Raw genomic sequence first — 17562 nt, 5'->3', positions numbered from 1 at the left:
ACCTTCTGTGTAATAAACTTAACATTTCTGGAAAAAGTACCTGAAATAAACTTGATGTCAGCTGTCAAAGCTGCACATAAGCTTTCTGCTGGTAGACGTCTCTCAGTTTGGACTATCAAAGGACTGAAATTTCTATAGCTTACGTCTGGTTATGTAAGCCAGTGTCCATTCATGAATGCACTTATATTTCCAGCATTATTTACTTTGTGGGAGGTAATATTTTGGATTTACATCAAGTTGGAAGACAGGCTTGTGGAAACACAGATTTTTGAGGTAGTTCTGAGTTAGAGAGCAGTTACCATTTGGAATAGGGACAAAGTGGAGTTGGGAGCCAGGAGCTTATTGCGGGAACTCATTGTGTTTGGATATATACTCTCCTAAACACACAATATTCGTAGACTTGAACCTAGAAAGATAATAGTGGGAGTAGAGAAGGAAGAAACCTTCAAGGAAACTTTGTTGTACATCCTGGGATAACTTATGTCCTATATTGACAAAACAACATTTATTATCAATAGATAAGAAATTGGGATTTTAAAATTGATAAATGATTCCTTATTTTGACATGTCCAATGTAGGCGTTCCTTGTTTTAAGGAAGATCAAAATACAATATTTGAATCTGAAAACAAACTGAATGCCAACTTGTTTGATATAACTAAAAACTTTGAATGTCCATTATATTTATCTGGTTCATTACGTAATTGCTCTGACAATTAATTGTTAAGCGTATTTTATATTTTAAATATTTATAAATGAACATAATGGAAATGCACACACTCATTTTCAGGATTATGTTAAATTGTGGTTATCTGTGAAAAGCTGAAATGCTTAAGCCCAGATCTGTCAGATATTTTTGGAAACGTGTTTGCAGAGTTGAGATTCTCAGGCATAAATAAATAAGATTATTATGTTTCTGAGAAGTAGAAAGAAAATGTCATAGTGAGTGATGGTGGACCCATGATCATTTTGGTGGACTTTGGGTCTTTATTACTTAATAATTAGTTTTTTCCAACAGAGGGTGGGCTAGAGAAATAAAAGATAAATGCAAACTACTTTATTGTTAATAATTTTGGTAAATATATTAGGTTGAACCATGTGAAACTGCTGATGTTTCACCATCTTTTACCTACAAAACTAGAAATTTACTTTGGTTCAATTAGTATTGGGGGGTTAGGAATGGTGGTGATAAATATTGAAATTAAGACTAAAATGTATTTGAGGGATTAGTTATGAATTTTAATATTCTGTAGTCACCATGGTTTTTATGGAAAATCACTATGCTAATATTTATCTGTGGTGTTCTTGTGAATTTCTTGTTAACTCAAACTTAATTCATTAACTGCCAGCCCTTGTTAAATTTCAACCATTTTTTAATGTGAAATTTTCTAAAATATATAACACATTTTCTATCTTCTTAAACAGAAGGCACTAAGCTTCTCCTGATTACTCAGGATTATTATCACAAACATGAATTACTCTACTTGGGCATAATGCAGCACTACTATAGGAGCTTTTAAGGAACGTAGAATTATTTGTTCCTATACTGACTGACCCCAGATTGTTCTTTTGTGTCTTTTAAAATATTTTTGGGACTTCCCTGGTGGTAAAGTGGTTAAGAATCCACCTGCCAGTGCAGGGGACATGGGTTTGATCCCTGGTCTGGGAAGATCCCACATGCCGCGGGGCAACTAAGCCCATGCGCCACAACTAAGCCCGTGCTCTAGAGCCTGCGAGCCACAACTACTGAGCCCGCACGCCTATTGGAGCCTGCGTGCCTAGGGCCCGTGCTCTGCAGTAAGAGAAGCCACCGCAATGAGAAGCCCGCACACTGCAATAAAGAGTAACCCCCGCTCACCGCAACTAGAGAAAGCCTGCGCACAGCAACAAAGAACCAATGCAGCCAAAAATAAATAAATAAATAACTTATTTAAAAAGAAATACTTTTATGATGTCTTTGTGTGGTTTTTACCTTTCTTTCCATGTTGCCCAAAGTAATGCTGCTGTCATGTGCCTACTTCTTGCAATTCTGTTTTATGTATTTGTTTCCTATCTGTGGTGGGTGAGAAGTTCAGCTAACTGAGCCTTAGCTTGTGACTGAGATGAAAGTAAGTAGACTCTGAATGAATGAGGGTTTCTCTTATGAGTGTATGAACTTTAGAGTATGAACTGTGACTTTCTATTTTGACTACTTAAAGGGTTTTTTTTTTTTAATACTTTCTGGTTTTAGGCTATGTTTTAGATGTTTAAGATGGTTAATAAATGACTTTAAAAAAATTATTTTGGAGGGCAGACAGCAGAAGCAAGAAGAACTACAATCCTGCAGCCTGTGGAACAAAAACCACATTCACAGGAAGACAAGATGAAAAGGCAGAGGGCTATGTACCAAATGAAGGAACAAGATAAAACCCCAGAAAAACAACTAAATGAAGTGGAATAGGCAACCTTCCAGAAAAAGAATTCAGAATAATGATAGTGAAGATGATCTGGGACCTCGGAGAAACAATGGAGGCAAAGATCGAGAAGATGAAAGAAATGTTTAACAAAGACCTAGAATAATTAAAGAACAAACAGCAATGAACAATACAATAACTGAAATGAAAACTACACTAGAAGGAATCAATAGCAGAATAACTGAGGCAGAAGAACGGATAAGTGACCTGGAAGACAGAGTGGTAGAATTCACTGCTGCAGAACAGAAAAAAGAAAAAAGAATGAAAAGAAATTAAGACAGCCTAAGAGACCTCTGGGACAACATTAAATGCAACAGCATTCGCATTGTAGGGGTCCCAGAAGGAGAAGAGAGAGAGAAAGGACCAGAGAAAATATTAGAAGAGATTATAGTCAAAAACTTCCCTAACATGGGAAAGGAAATAGCCACCCAGGTCCACGAAGCGCAGTGACTCCCATACAGGATAAACCCAAGGAGAAACACGCTGAGACACATAGTAATCAAATTGGCAAAAATTAAAGACAAAGAAAAATTATTGAAAGCAGCAAGGGAAAAACAACAAATAACATATAAGGGAACACCCATAAGGTTAACAGCTGATTTCTCAGCAGAAACTCTACAAGCCATAAGGGAGTGGCATGATATACTTAAAGTGATGAAAGGAAAGAACCTACAACCAAGATTACTCTACCCGGCAAGGATCTCATTCAGATTTGACAGAGAAATAAAAAGCTTTACAGACAAGCAAAAGGTAAGAGAATTTAGCACCACCAAACCAGCTCTACAACAAATGCTAAAGGAACTTCTCTAAGTGGGAAATGCAAGAGAAGAAAAGGACCTACAAAAACAAATGCAAAACAATTAAGAAAATGGTCATAGGAACATACATATCGATAATTACCTTAAACGTGAATGGATTAAATGCTCCAACGAAAAGACACAGGCTTGCTGAATGGATACAAAAACAAGACCCATGGGCTTCCCTGGTGGCGCAGTGGTTGAGAGTCCGCCTGCCGATGCAGGGGACATGGGTTCGTGCCCCAGTCCGGGAAGATCTCACATGCTGCGGAGCGGCTGGGCCTGTGAGCCATGGCCGCTGAGCCTGAACGTCTGGAGCCTGTGCTCCGCAACGGGAGAAGCCACAACAGTAAGAGGCCTGCGTACTTCCAAAACAAAAAAACCAAAAATAAACCAAGACCCATATATATGCTGCCTACAAGAGACCTACTTCAGACCTAGGGACACATACAGACTGAAAGTGAGGGGATGGAAAAAGATATTCCATGCAAATGGAAATCAAAAGAAAGCTGGAGTAGCAATACTCATATCAGATAAAATAGACTTTAAAATAAAAATGTTACAAGAGATAAGGAAGGACACTACATAATGATCACGGGATCAATCCAAGAAGAAGATATAACAATTATAAATATATTTGCACCCAACATAGGAGCACCTGAATACATAAGGCAACTGCTAAGAGCTATAAAAGAGGAAATTGACAGTAACACAATAATAGTGGGGGACTTTAACACCTCACTTACACCAATGGACAGATCATCCAAACAGAAAATTAGTAAGGAAACAGAAGCTTTAAATGACACAATAGACCAGATAGATTTAATTGATATTTGTAGGACATCCCATTCAAAAACAGCAGATAACACTTTCTTCTCAAGTGCGCATGGAACATTCTCCAGGATAGATCACATCTTGGGTCACAAATCAAGCCTCAGTAAATTTAAGAAAATTGAAATCATATCAAGCATCTTTTCTGACCACAATGCTATGAGATTAGAAATGAATTACAGGGAAAAGAACGTAAAAAACACAAACACATGAGGGCTAAGCAGTACGTTAGTAAATAACAAAGAGATCAGTGAAGAAATCAAAGAGGAAATCAAGAAACACCTAGAGGCAAATGAAAACAAAAACACGAGAATCCAAAACCTATGGGATGCAACAAAAGCAGTTGTAAGACGGAAGTTTATAGCTATACAAGCCAACCTTAAGAAACAAGAAAAATCTCAAATAAACAATCTAACCTTACACCTAAAGGAACTAGAGAAGGAAGAACACACAAAACCCAAAGTTAGCAGAAGGAAAGAAACCATAATGATCAGAGCAGAAATAAATGAAATAGAAACAAAGAAAACAACAGCAAAGAATAATAAAACTAACAGCTGGTTCTCGGAGAAGATAAACAAAATTGATAAACCATTAGCCAGACTCATCAAGAAAAAGAGGGAGAAGACTCAAATCAATAAAATTAGAAATGAAAAAGGAGAAGTTACAACAGACACCGCAGAAATATAAAGCATCCTAAGAGACTACTACCAGCAACTCTATGCCAATAAAGTGGACAACCTGGAAGAAACAGACAAATTCTTAGAAAGGTATAACCTTCCAAGACTGAACCAGGAAGAAATAGAAAATATGAACAGACCAGTCAGAAGTAATGAAATTGAAATTGTGATTAAAAATCCTCCAACAAACAAAAGTCCAGGACCAGATGGCTTCACAGGTGAATTCTATCAAACATTTAGAGAAGAACTAACACCCATCCTTTTCAAACTCTTCCAAAAAATTGCAGAGGAAGGAACACTCCCAAACTCATTTTATGAGGCCACTATCACCCTTATACCAAAACCAGACAAAGATACTATAAAAAAAGAAAATTACAGACCAATATCACTGATGAATATAGATGCAAAAATCCTCAACAAAATACTAGCAAACAGAATCCAACAACACATTAAAAGGATCATATACCATGATGAAGTGGGATTTATCCCAGGGATGCAAGGATTCTTCAATATACGCAAATCAATCAATGTGTTACACCATATTAACAAATTGAAAAAGAAAAACCATATGATCATCTCAATAGATGCAGAAAATGCTTTTGACAAAATTCAACACCCATTTATGATAAAAGCTCCGGAAATTGGGCATAGAGGGAACCTACCTCAACATAATAAAGGCCATTTACGAGAAACCCACAGCAAAGATCATTCTCAATGGTGAAAAACTGAACGCATTTCCTGTAAGATCAGGAACAAGACAAGAATGTCCACTCTCACCACTATTATTCAACATAGTTTTGGAAGTCCTAGCCACGGCAATCAGAGAAGAAAAAGAAATTAAAGGAATACAAATTGGAAAAGAAGAAGTAAAACTGTCACTGTTTGCAGATGACATGATACTATACATAGAGAATCCTAAAGATGCCACCAGAAAACTACTAGAGCTAATCAATGAATTTGGTAAAGTTGTGGGATACTAAATTAATGCACAGAAATCTCTTGCATTCTTATACACTAATGATGAAAAATCTGAAAGAGAAATTAAGGAAACACTCCCATTTACCATTGCAACAAAAAGAATAAAATACCTAGGAATAAACCTACCTAGGGAGACAAAAGACCTGTATGCAGAAAACTATAAGACACTGGTGAAAGAAATTAAAGATGATACCAAGAGATGGAGGGATATACCATGTTCTTGGATTGGAAGAATCAATACTGTGAAAATGACTATACTACCCAAAGCAATCTACAGATTGAATGCAATCCCTATCAAATTACCAATGGCATTTTTTACAGAACTAGAACAAAAAATCTTAAAATTTGTTTGGAGACACAAAAGACCCCGAATAGCCAAAGCAGTCTTGAGGGAAAAAAATGGAGCTGGAGGAATCAGACTCCCTGGCTTCAGACTATACTACAAAGCTATAGTAATGAAGACAATATGGTACTGGCACAAAAACAGAAACATAGATCAATGGAACAAGATAGAAAACTCAGAGATAAACCCACACACCTGTGGTCAACTAATCTATGACAAAGGAAGCAAGGATATACAATGGAGAAAAGACAGTCTCTTCAGTAAGTGGTGCTGGGAAAACTGGACAACGACATGTAAAAGAATGAAATTAGAACACTCCCTAACACCATACACAAAGATAAACTCAAAATAAATTAGAGACCTAAATGTAAGACCACACACTATAAAACTCTTAGAGGAAAACATAGGAAGAACACTCTTTGATATAAATCACAGCAAGATCTTTTCTGATCCACCTCCTAGAGTAATGGAAATAAATACAAAAATAAACAAATGGGACCTAATGAAACTTTAAAGCTTTTGCACAGCACAGGAAACCATAAACAAGACGAAAAGACAACCCTCAGAATGGGAGAAAATATTTGCAAACGAATCAACGGAGAAAGGATTAATCTCCAAAATATATAAACAGCTCATGCAGCTCAATATTAAAAAAGCAAACAACCCAATCCAAAAATGGGCCGAAGACCTAAATAGACATTTCTCCAAAGAAGACATACAGATGGCCAAGAAGCACATGAAAAGCTGCTCAACATCACTAATTATTAGAGAAATGCAAATCAAAACTACAATGAGGTATCACCTCACACCAGTCAGAATGGGCTTCATGAGAAAATCTACAAAGAACAAATGCTGGAGAGGGTGTGGAGAAAAGGGAACCCTCTTGCACTGTTGGTACGAATGTAAACCGATACAGCCACTATGGAGAACAGTATGGAGGTTCCTTATAAAACTAAAAACAGAATTACCATGTGATCCAGTAATCCCACTACTGGGCATATACCGAGAGAAAACCACAATTCAAAAAGACACATGCACCCCAATGTTCATTGCAGCACTGTTTACAATAGCCAGGTCATGGAAGCAACCTAAATGCCCATCGACAGACGAATGGATAAAGAAGATGTGGTACATATATACAATGGAGTATTACTCAGCCATAAAAAGAATAAAATTGGGTCATTTGTTGGGCCGTGGATGGATCTAGAGACTGTCATACAGAGTGAAGTAGTTCAGAAAGAGAAAAACAAATATCGTATATTAACGCATACATGTGCAACGTAGAAAAATGGTACAGATGAACTGGTTTGCAGGGCAGAAATTGAGACACAGTTATAGAGAACAAATGTATGGACACCAAGGGGGGAAAGCAGCGGTGGGGTGGGGTGGTGGTGTGATGAATTGGGCGATTGGGATTGACATGTATACACTGATGTGTATAAAATTGATGACTAATAAGAACCTGCTGTATTAAAAAAATTATTTTATTTATTGATTTTTGGGTGCATTTGGTCTTCATTTCTGGGTGCAGGCTTTCTCTAGTTGTGGGGAGTGGGGGCTACTCTTCGTTGCAGTGCATGGGCTTCTAATTTCGGTGGCTTCTCTTTATGCAGAGGATGGGCTCTAGGCATGTGGGCTTCAGTAGTTGTGGCACCCGGGCTCAGTAGTTATGGCTAGTGGGTTCTAGAGTGCCGGCTCAGTAGTTGTGGCGCTTGGGCTCAGTTGCTCTGCGGCACGTGGGATCTTCCCGGACCAGGGCTTGAACGTGTGTCCCCTGCACTGGCAGGTGGATTCTTAAGCACTGCGCCACCAGAGAAGCCCAATAAATGACCTTTTGATAAGTGAGATATTTATTATGCTATTGATTACTGAATGTTAGTTACATTTGAGGGTGCTTGGTCACAGGGACTGAAAACGTTCTGAATGATTTGATAAATACCACTCCGGTTTTTCCTTTTCTGACTTTGCTTTAGTATGTGACTTGGCATTTCTTTTCAATAACTTGTTCAAATATATACACATAATAATCAACTATTGTAGAGGGAACTAGTATTAGTAGTTTATGTGAAGGGTAGATTTGTATATCTTAGGGATTATAGCTGATTGCCTATGAGAAGAAATGACCAAGGAATATGGGGTTTATTTAAATATTAATTAGTTATATATTGATTAACTAAAACATTATCTCTTCAGCTACATAAATATTAATTTTAAACAACCCTTTTTGTTTTAGCATAGGCTCTTGCTTGTCAACATTTATAATACTGAGACTAAAACATTTTTTAGAAATGAGAGGAACTTTAAGGAGCATTTAATTTTACAGATTAGGAAGTGGAGTACCAGTAGGGTAAGCTGGCTCCCTCAGAATCATGTAGCTATTCAGAGGCTGGTGATAGACCTGGGTACTCTAAGGAGAGGGCCATATCCACTGGGCTGTACTGCTTCTATCTTTTCTCTAGGAATTCAGAATCTAGGGTGGGGCTTGTTTTGTACAAAAAAGACAGTTATATAGATGATATATTCTGAAGACACAAGAAATCTATTTACTTTCAGACACCTTTTCTGTGACTTATTTTCCTAAAATTCTTTCGTGCCAATGCTTTAAAAATCTGTAGTAAAATGCAAATATGACAGTAGCATTTGTTTGCTGTCTGTTAGCTTTGCTGCTCTGTCACCCAGCAAGACATTCAGAAACAGGATCCTTATAACCTCCTGATATAGCTGGTAGGGAGGGATTCATGGAACATCAGGTCCCTGGTCACTGAGAGGCCTAGTTTGAAGTGGAGGATGGGGTCACTTTGATGGGGACCCTGAGTAGAAAAGAAGTAACATTAATGGGTAGCATTTGGGGGGGCAGGAGAAAAAGATAGCTGAGAATAGAAATAGAGGACATTGACCACAAACTCCATGTACTTTGTAATTTTAAGGTAAGACCAGCTCTAGGTGGGAGTAGGTGACACAAAAGGACCAAGAGTAAGGGAAGAAAAATTAATGATCACTATCAATAAAGACAGAATAACTTATCTGAAAAGCAAACAGTTTACGTAGGTTAACACAAATATGAAATAGACCTCATTGATAATAAATTCATCAGAATATACTTGTCACGGTTCTAATTATTTCTGATGATTGCTATGGTTCTCAGGAAATTTTAATGAACCATATAAATGCTATCCCATTTATAGTGTTCATGAAACAAACAATTTAGAAGAACTGGGCTATTATGGAACCAGTGTTTCTAGTATAACTATAACTGTGGGTAAATTGTATTAATTTGAACAGAACTCTCTGACTTAATTTTTAAAAGTGAATTCATAATATATTGTTGCCGTCCATCATTCTGGATTAAGAATGAATGAGAATGTAAAATCCCTAAAGCTAATTTTTAAATTATTATAAGTCTACAGAATATACTGCTGACATTTAGAAGTTGATTAAAATAGGATAAAATGTGGAGAAAGTGAGTTGATTTCTTTATCTTTTTGTTTAAAATTTAAATTAAAAATTCTAACTTTAAGAGATACCAGCTAAAGGAAGGATCTTAAATGATAAGTTATTGATAGGGGCAAGACGCAGACCTACTAGAGAATGGACTTGAGGATATGGGGAGGGGGAAGGGTAGGCTGGGACAAAGTGAGAGAGTGGCATGGACATATATACACTACCAAACGTAAAATAGATAGCTAGTGGGAAGCAGCTGCATAGCACAGGGAGATCAGCTCAGTGCTTTGTGACCACCTAGAGGGGTGGGATAGGGAGGGAGATGCAAGAGGGAAGAGATATGGGGACGTATGTATATGTATAACGGATTCACTTTGTTATAAAGCAGAAACTGACACACCATTGTAAAGCAATTATACTCTAATAAAGGTGTTAAAAAATTATAGGTTATTGACTATATGTAATTACATATGCAAATATAATTAACATTTATACTGACCAAATAAACTAGGGAAGATTCATAGGCACAGAGGTTATAATATCACCATGGATGAGTTTTAAACACTAATATAAAAATGTATGATTTTTTATTAAATAGAACCAGATATTCAGAGTTTAAAAAATATATGATTTCTTAATGGACACTGTGGCCCTTTTAGAGGCTATTTCAATAATAATATTAAAAATCAAATTTCTTTTAAATGATAAAATTAATAAGCATTTATTAAAGCTGTTGGAGATGTAAATATGAATAAAATACATTTCCTCTAGAAGGGAGGTTAAGACAAGTGCACAAATGTCTGAAATGTGAGGTGGCATATGTTAAGTATCACCAGAGAGAGTGACTAAAAGGAGAGGACACAGCTGAGTTGGTGGAAGAAAGGGAGGGTTTTGGGGTTTGGGGTAGGAATTAGTCGACCAAGAGAGTTTGCATGGTGGGGTGGCATTTCAGCTAGACTTGGTGGGCTTACTAGAGGGAGACGAGGAGACCATTCTAGGCAGTGAGAATAATGGAGGGAAAGGCAAGCTCTGAGCATGTTTTTACAACATGGTAAGGAATCCCAGTTTGGCTGGAGAATAAACTTCAAATGCCAGCTGAAATCCAGACAGTAATTGGCCCCAAAGATGGTGAATTAGGTTTTCACATGCTTATTCTGCCTCCTAATGCTTGGTGAGTAACTGGTCTTTCTCACAATTTCTTATTAAAGAGAAGTGAAGAACTGAGTAGGTTGTAAATGATGGGATTTTATTTGGCTCTGCAAGGACTTTTATAAATACTACAGCAGCTGTTTACATGTTTTTCATGATTGCCCTATGCATATCAGAATGATTCTCCTCATTGTTTCATGCATAAGTCACATTTGACTCAAGTTTATATCTGAATGTTTGCCATTCTCATGTTTGCAATCCTTTGGGTAGTGTTAGTTACCTGATGATAGGAATATCATAAATTTGGAATTTCAAGCCTTTCCAACTACAGAATGTCATCTCTTTACTACACATATTATGTAGAACTGTTAAACAATCATTTTGAGGTCTGTAGCACAATTCACAAAGCAACAATCTCTCCTGTATTTCCAAATAAAGTATTTGAAAGGAATGATATTTGCAGAATGTGCTATAGTGGTAAATTTAGAGAGTACAAGATAATTACTTGTAATTATGGCAATTTCTGTAAGGGAAATCATCTTAATTTGTTCCTACCAAGGAATAAAATTGCTCTACTCATAGCATTTGAATCTTTTTAGGAGATTAATGCTGTGTGCCTTCGTTACTTTGAATGGACATTACAGCTTTTCACTACATCTGAAATTACCCCTTTAATTCACATTTCTGTTTGAATTTCTGTTAAATGCAGTCTTTACTTTTAAAAAATCACATTCCAGAGCCCTTGTTGGAGAGAACTTATATGTCCATCCTAAGCAAGTTGTGAAAGAATAGTACATCTCTACTAGGAGAATAAACTTCCGAAGAAGTCATAGTCTGTATGGTGAAAAGAGTCTTTAACTCATCCTTGGAGCATTCTCCTGTCATGCTTCTCCCTGAAGATTTTAAAATTTAGATGGCCTTTAGGCTGATGGGTAATTGCTGTAGCTTAAAAGAAATGCTGTATCTTTGGACATTTTTGTGAAGACAGAATTCTGACTACTTTTTTATTTTTAAGTATTTAATTATACCATCTGGGAAAGATAACGTGTATGTAGTTAAGACAGGGAGAATATTGGAGTGGGAAGAATGGGTTTACACTAGAATATAATTAATTGGAAAGAATATTGAAAAAGAAGTGACGGACATATGTCTACATAGGTGACAAAGGTGCTAAGTATGGGAAATTAACTCATTGTTAGGCTGTGATTGTCTACAAAAAGAGTGATTTCGGTCTTCAGAGCTGTTGGGGTGGCTTTAAAAATTCTGAGTTTTTCAATTAGCACCTATTTCTTTACCTTGTATAGAAATTTCTTTTGGCTGCAGGGAGTTGAGAATGGTGCCTTAGTGCTGAAATTTCTCTCTCCTATTGCCAGGTGCAGTACTCAGCAGCAGTCAGAAGCCAGGCTTGAGTATAGCAGCTTTTAGGAAGGATCAGGTAGAGCTAGTTCTGAGATGCAAAACTCATGAGCGATTAAAGAGTTGTTCTTAGATTTTGAACTATCCTGCCCCTCTACTAAGACCTAAACTTGTGGTCAAACTTGGGTTAATTGATTGAATGATTATTTCAATATGCATTTATTAAGGGCCTACTATGTGCCAGATGCTGGCTATTTATATCATGAGGAAGAAAAATGAGTAATGCTTAATCGTGACTCCATTATACCAACATTTTGGATATTCAGTTAGTCCTTATGAATGTTTGCTAAGTAAGTTAGTAATTACTGAATTTGAGAGAACCAATTAAGTTACTAACTATGAGCACTCTAATAATTTATGAAGTGTTAGATTCAGGTATAATATCCCCATTCTCAAGGAGCTTACAGTCTAGACAGGAAGTCAGATGAGAAAATTATTTCAATACAATATGTTAACAGTAGTACCACTTATAGGGTGTTATGGCAACATTGAAAAGCAGGAGAAAGAAGGAAGGTGAGGTGATGTGAGCTAAGCATTGAACTATGTGTGGAAGTTGTCTAGGTTAATAACCACCATGTATTTTCTGTAGTATAGATTGTCTCACCACTTATCCTGTCATTTTTATTACACTGATTTTTAAAAGTAACTAAAGTAAACTAATTTTAAAGGAGTTCCGCATTCCTATTTCATTTATTACTTCCATGATGTAATATTGTTGTTCATAGCTTGATTTCCTCTTAAATACTTTTGGAAGATTAATGCATTTCCTACATATTCACCTCTAATCAGATTAGTTTTCACAGTTGGATCTTAATAAAATGAGTGCTACCTGTAGTCACCACCCCACCTTTTTTTATTGCCTTGTGGCATAATGTCCTCTTTTTTCCCCAAAACTTTAATATACACACCTTTTGAATGTATTATACCCATATTAAATTTTTTCCTTAATTTTTTTTAATTTAGGAAAACTGTTCTTAAAGTACATTCTACTGGATTCACTGAGGATGAAAAAATTCTATGGTTAAATAAATTTAGAAGAGGTGTACATAGTATCTCCTTTGGCATATTGTGAGGGTTCTGAGTAGTCCTATAATTAAAAAAATAAGAATGGGGCTTCCCTGGTGGCGCAGTGGTTGAGAGTCTGCCTGCCGATGCAGGGGACACGGGTTCGTGCCCCGGTCTGGGAAGATCCCACATGCCACGGAGCGGCTGGGCCCGTGAGCCATGCCGCTGACCCTGCGCGTCCGGAGCCTGTGCACCGCAACAGGAGAGGCCACAGCAGTGAGAGGCCCGCATACCGGAAAAAAAAAAAAAGAAAAGAATGGAGGGGAGAAGAGAGACTTCTTTACCTTTATTCAACCAAATATTTCCCAAATATGGCCTCTTTTTTAATAACATGAAAATATATGTGCTGGGAACTGCTTTCTTAACATATCTTTGTTTTGGATTAGGTATAAGAATTCATACACATAGTCAATATGGAAATATTCTTTTCTTCTTATGGCTGAAATTAATTAGAAGGAAATAGAAGAAAAGGCAAGAGAAGGAAATAAAATGAGACGACTATAGGGATAGAGATGTGAGAAAAATACTCGTAGCAGCAGGAAGGTAAAAAGAAAACTTATCTTGTAAAAGTTAGAAAGTGTCATTAAAATGTGTTGTAGTAAAATCCACTTATCAAGTTCTTGGATTTAACATTTCCCCAGAGATAATGAACATATTGCTAAGTGCCAAATTATTTTTCTTACATTTAATTTTTTACAGTGCTTAAAACATTTCCCTACTTTTTTCTTGAAAAACATTATGAGGGTTTCACTTTATTATTAAAGGACTAAAAATTTTAACAATATAAAGTTAGATAAGAGGGTGTAGTTCCCTTGGTGAATTTAACAACTGGGAAAAAACATTTTCCCTTCCTGACTTTTTAAGGGCCAATAAGTTTGAGGTGGTAGGAAAAGAATCTCTGTGATGCTGCCTGTGATAGCGTGAACTGTAGTAGACTGTCTTTAAGTCATGAATGAAGGTATGAATTGTTCAATTGTTTGGTTACTTTTTTTGATGGAGTGCTATCATTCTTTTGGAGCTCTAATGGGATGAAAGGCCATTCCTGAACTTGGTTAAGGGGAGGTCAGGGAGAGTCATTGAGTCTGTTCACCTTAGTCTTCCCAGATAGCTTAGATAAGAACAGGAGTCTAGTGGGAGGAGTGTGCCCTAAGCCTTGTCAAAATATTCCAGTTAGCTCCTGCATGGTGCATCACCAAGTGGTCCCTTTACATCAAAGCAACCTTAGGAAGTAGGAAGTAAGAAACTTAGAAAGTTGCAGGGAACCTTTGGGGTTAGAATGTAGCTATTTTAGGAGTTAGAATGACCTGATCCAACTCCTGGGGCAAACCACCTAACTATATGAAGATAGATTTGGAAAGCTGACTGTGTAAGTCAGACTTCTTACTTAATTGAATTAGTTAAATAATTAATTAATGATATTCTCTGCTTAGTTTTTTTAACCTTGGCATTTTGAGTCTTTTTGAAAATGTCATCAGCTGTAACTGAAGAGAATCAAAGGAAGGTTTTATTATTGTTTTTCTCTACTTCCACTAGTTGGGTCTTTCACTGAACAAATGTTTGCCAAGTGCCTGTTGAAGTTTGATGAGGGAAGCAACACATCTCTTGGTGTCAGTAAGATGGTGACAGCCACTATCAAAGTGAATGGACCCCAGGGGAAAGCGAGACGGAGATATTGTTAGGCTCTGTTGTTTTAGTGAGGAAGAGTTTCCCTTACTCTGTCCCCAGAGTACCCCACCTCATCTCAACTTGCCCAAATGGAACTCATTCTTCAAAACCTAATTCAAGCCTTCCTCTCCATGAGGCTCTCTGAGACCCACTAAGTTGGAATTAGTCCCTTTTTCTTTTCTTTCTTTTTTTTTTTTTTACTGTTTTACCCTTATTAGAGCAGTTATTCCAGTTTGATTGATTGATTAGTTTATTTGTTCAACATGTGTTTGTTGCACACCATATATCAGCCTTACAGCATATCAGGAAGGGACTGATGAGCTATCTTCAGTCATATCTTCAGTGAGCTAATTGTTCATTGCTATTAATAGCTTGTTTATATTGGTTTGTCCCACTAGATCTTAAACCCCTAAAGAGCAGTGATGGCTCTTACTCATCCTCTCCCATGTGCCCAGCATAGTGCTTGACTATACAAGGTATTCAGCAAGTGCCTTTGAGTATATTGAATTTGTTTTTGTTTCTGACACAGAACTGAAGATTCATGGGTATTGCTTCGTTATAGATGAACTGTGTATAATAGACTTATATTGGAGGAAACCAGCATTCTGACAGCTTATTTTTTTATATAAATTTATTTTTATTTTTTAAATTATTTTTGGCTGTGTTGGGTCTTCATTGCTGCATGTGGGCTTTCTCTAGTTGCGGCGAGCGGGGGGCTACTCTTCGTTGTGGTGCGCCAGCTTCTCAATGCGGTGACTTCTCTTGTTGCGGATCATGGGCTCTAGGCGTTTGGGCTTCAGTAGTTGAGGCTCGCAGGCTCTAGAGCACAGGCTCAGTAGTTGTGGCGCATGGGCTTAGTTGCTCCGCAGCATGTGGGATCTTCCTTGGACCAGGGCTTGAACCCATGTCCCCTGCATGGGCAGGCGTATTCTTAAGCACTGCGCCACCAGGGAAGCCCTGACAGCTTAGATTATGACGCATCCAGCTGTATGTAGTCAGTCAGTAACACATGAATTCATATTCTGATACTTTTTATGTTAGTTTGCAAGCCACTGAACTATCGTGCCTTACTTTAGCTTATTTTAAATAAACCAAATAACTGAAGGAACTGTGTTTTAGAAATATAAATGGTAGTAGCAACAAAGGGTTGAATCTTTGTTTATATGCACAATGATTTAGTAAGCAATAGAGTCAGATGTCAAAAGGCTTTTAGGTCACTGGTTGAGTAGCATTGTGGTTTATTATTTACCTTTTGCCTACCACAAATGTTCTTCTAATCCAAGAACCCAGAGTAAATGTTTGCTAAGAGTCTTTGCAATGCCTAAACAATGAAATATTCACATGCTTTAGTGGTAGCAAAATTGAACGGCATACGGCTGCCAGCAGCCATTCCTTACGGATCTAATCCAGGAGGTTTGTGAAAGGGGAACATGTGGATAGGGGCTAACTGGAAATTAGCAAAGATATAAATGTTTGACTAAATGTGGTTATAGTTTGGTATGGTAAAGGCCAGAGGTGAGAAATCACCTCCTATCAAAGCCAAGTGGTAAGAAAGAACTTTACTAGAAACAGCTAAGACACAAACACAGAATTGGGTATGAGATGCTTTTACCTCGGACTATAATAAAAGGAAATTGCTATCAGACTTATACTATGGCTTGGGTAAAGCAATTATACTTCAAAACAGCCTAAAAAAGGCATGATCCTTGCCAGGGTGTAGTTAATATTCAATTATAATACATTGTTCTGAGTATTGTAATGGAAGTATGTACTACGGATCATGAGTTCACTGAGAAAGGAGTGTGAGGGAAATAGAGAAGGTTCCCCACACTTGAGGGAGGTGAGAGGGTTTTGTTTCAGGCAGGCCATCACCACAGGCAAAGGCAGGAAGATGTTGAACAGTAGGACACGTTTATTTATTTACTTATTTGTTTATTGTGGGAATGTAAAGTGTGAGGTGCAAGTAATTACTTAGAGCCTAGTTTTCTTGTGAAAGGACAACCTTTCATTGCATCTTTTTATGTGCAGTTATTTTATTAGGTATTTTTTCAAGTTATTTCATAAGGTTAATTACACATAAGTATGCCAAAGCACCTGGCATTTCCAGATGTATTAAGATTTAAGATTTAAATTGTTCTAGTTATCCCAGAGTAGAAATTTGTGATCTTGATAAAGCACACAGTGGCCCACGTGCCACCTGTGAGTTGCTTAGCTAGTGAGTGAGCATAGCTGGCTACCCAGCAACCTTGTATTCAGGCACTTTATAAATATACCCACGTTTGGATTACTGCTAGTATAAACTGACTTCTCCCTGCTATACAGCATCCACTGCCATCCTTCTCTTTATCATGACGGCCTGTGTGCTATATAGTGGTATAGTAGCCATCATCAGCACTTGGAAGCACTACTCTGGTTTTGTACAGACAGGTAAGGTTAATGTAGCTACTGTAATGATGTAACTTAATGGACTTTAGTTTATTTGCATGGCAGAATTTATTTTAATGGTATCACAAATTACTTTAGTCCATTATTTATAGAACCATCAAGGGTCTGAAAAGGATCACCTGAAAATTTCAGTCATATTTTAGTGAATTTTGTGGGGGAAGGTATATGCTGTAGTATCTTTTGCAAATTTGGGGTGTTAGAATGATCCAGAGATCTTTAGGAATGTCAGGGACCTATAGTAGTTTTTAAGTTTTTGTGTGTGTGTGTGGTGCACGGGCCTCTCATTGTTGTGGCCTCTCCCGTT

At 37.2% G+C, this 17562-nt stretch overlaps 1 protein-coding gene across 3 annotated transcripts in view; it reads left to right on the top strand.

Annotated features, from left to right (window-relative positions):
* The window catches only part of TTC28 (tetratricopeptide repeat domain 28), a 596541-nt gene that overhangs the window by 200828 nt on the left and 378151 nt on the right, over positions 1–17562 (top strand). The window lies entirely within an intron of this gene.

This window comes from Tursiops truncatus, chromosome 13 (assembly GCF_011762595.2).
Source record: "Tursiops truncatus isolate mTurTru1 chromosome 13, mTurTru1.mat.Y, whole genome shotgun sequence".
In the NCBI taxonomy this organism is placed as follows: Eukaryota; Metazoa; Chordata; class Mammalia; order Artiodactyla; family Delphinidae; genus Tursiops; species Tursiops truncatus.
Note: the sequence above shows the minus strand (reverse complement) of the source record. Positions and strands in the feature narration are given on the sequence as shown.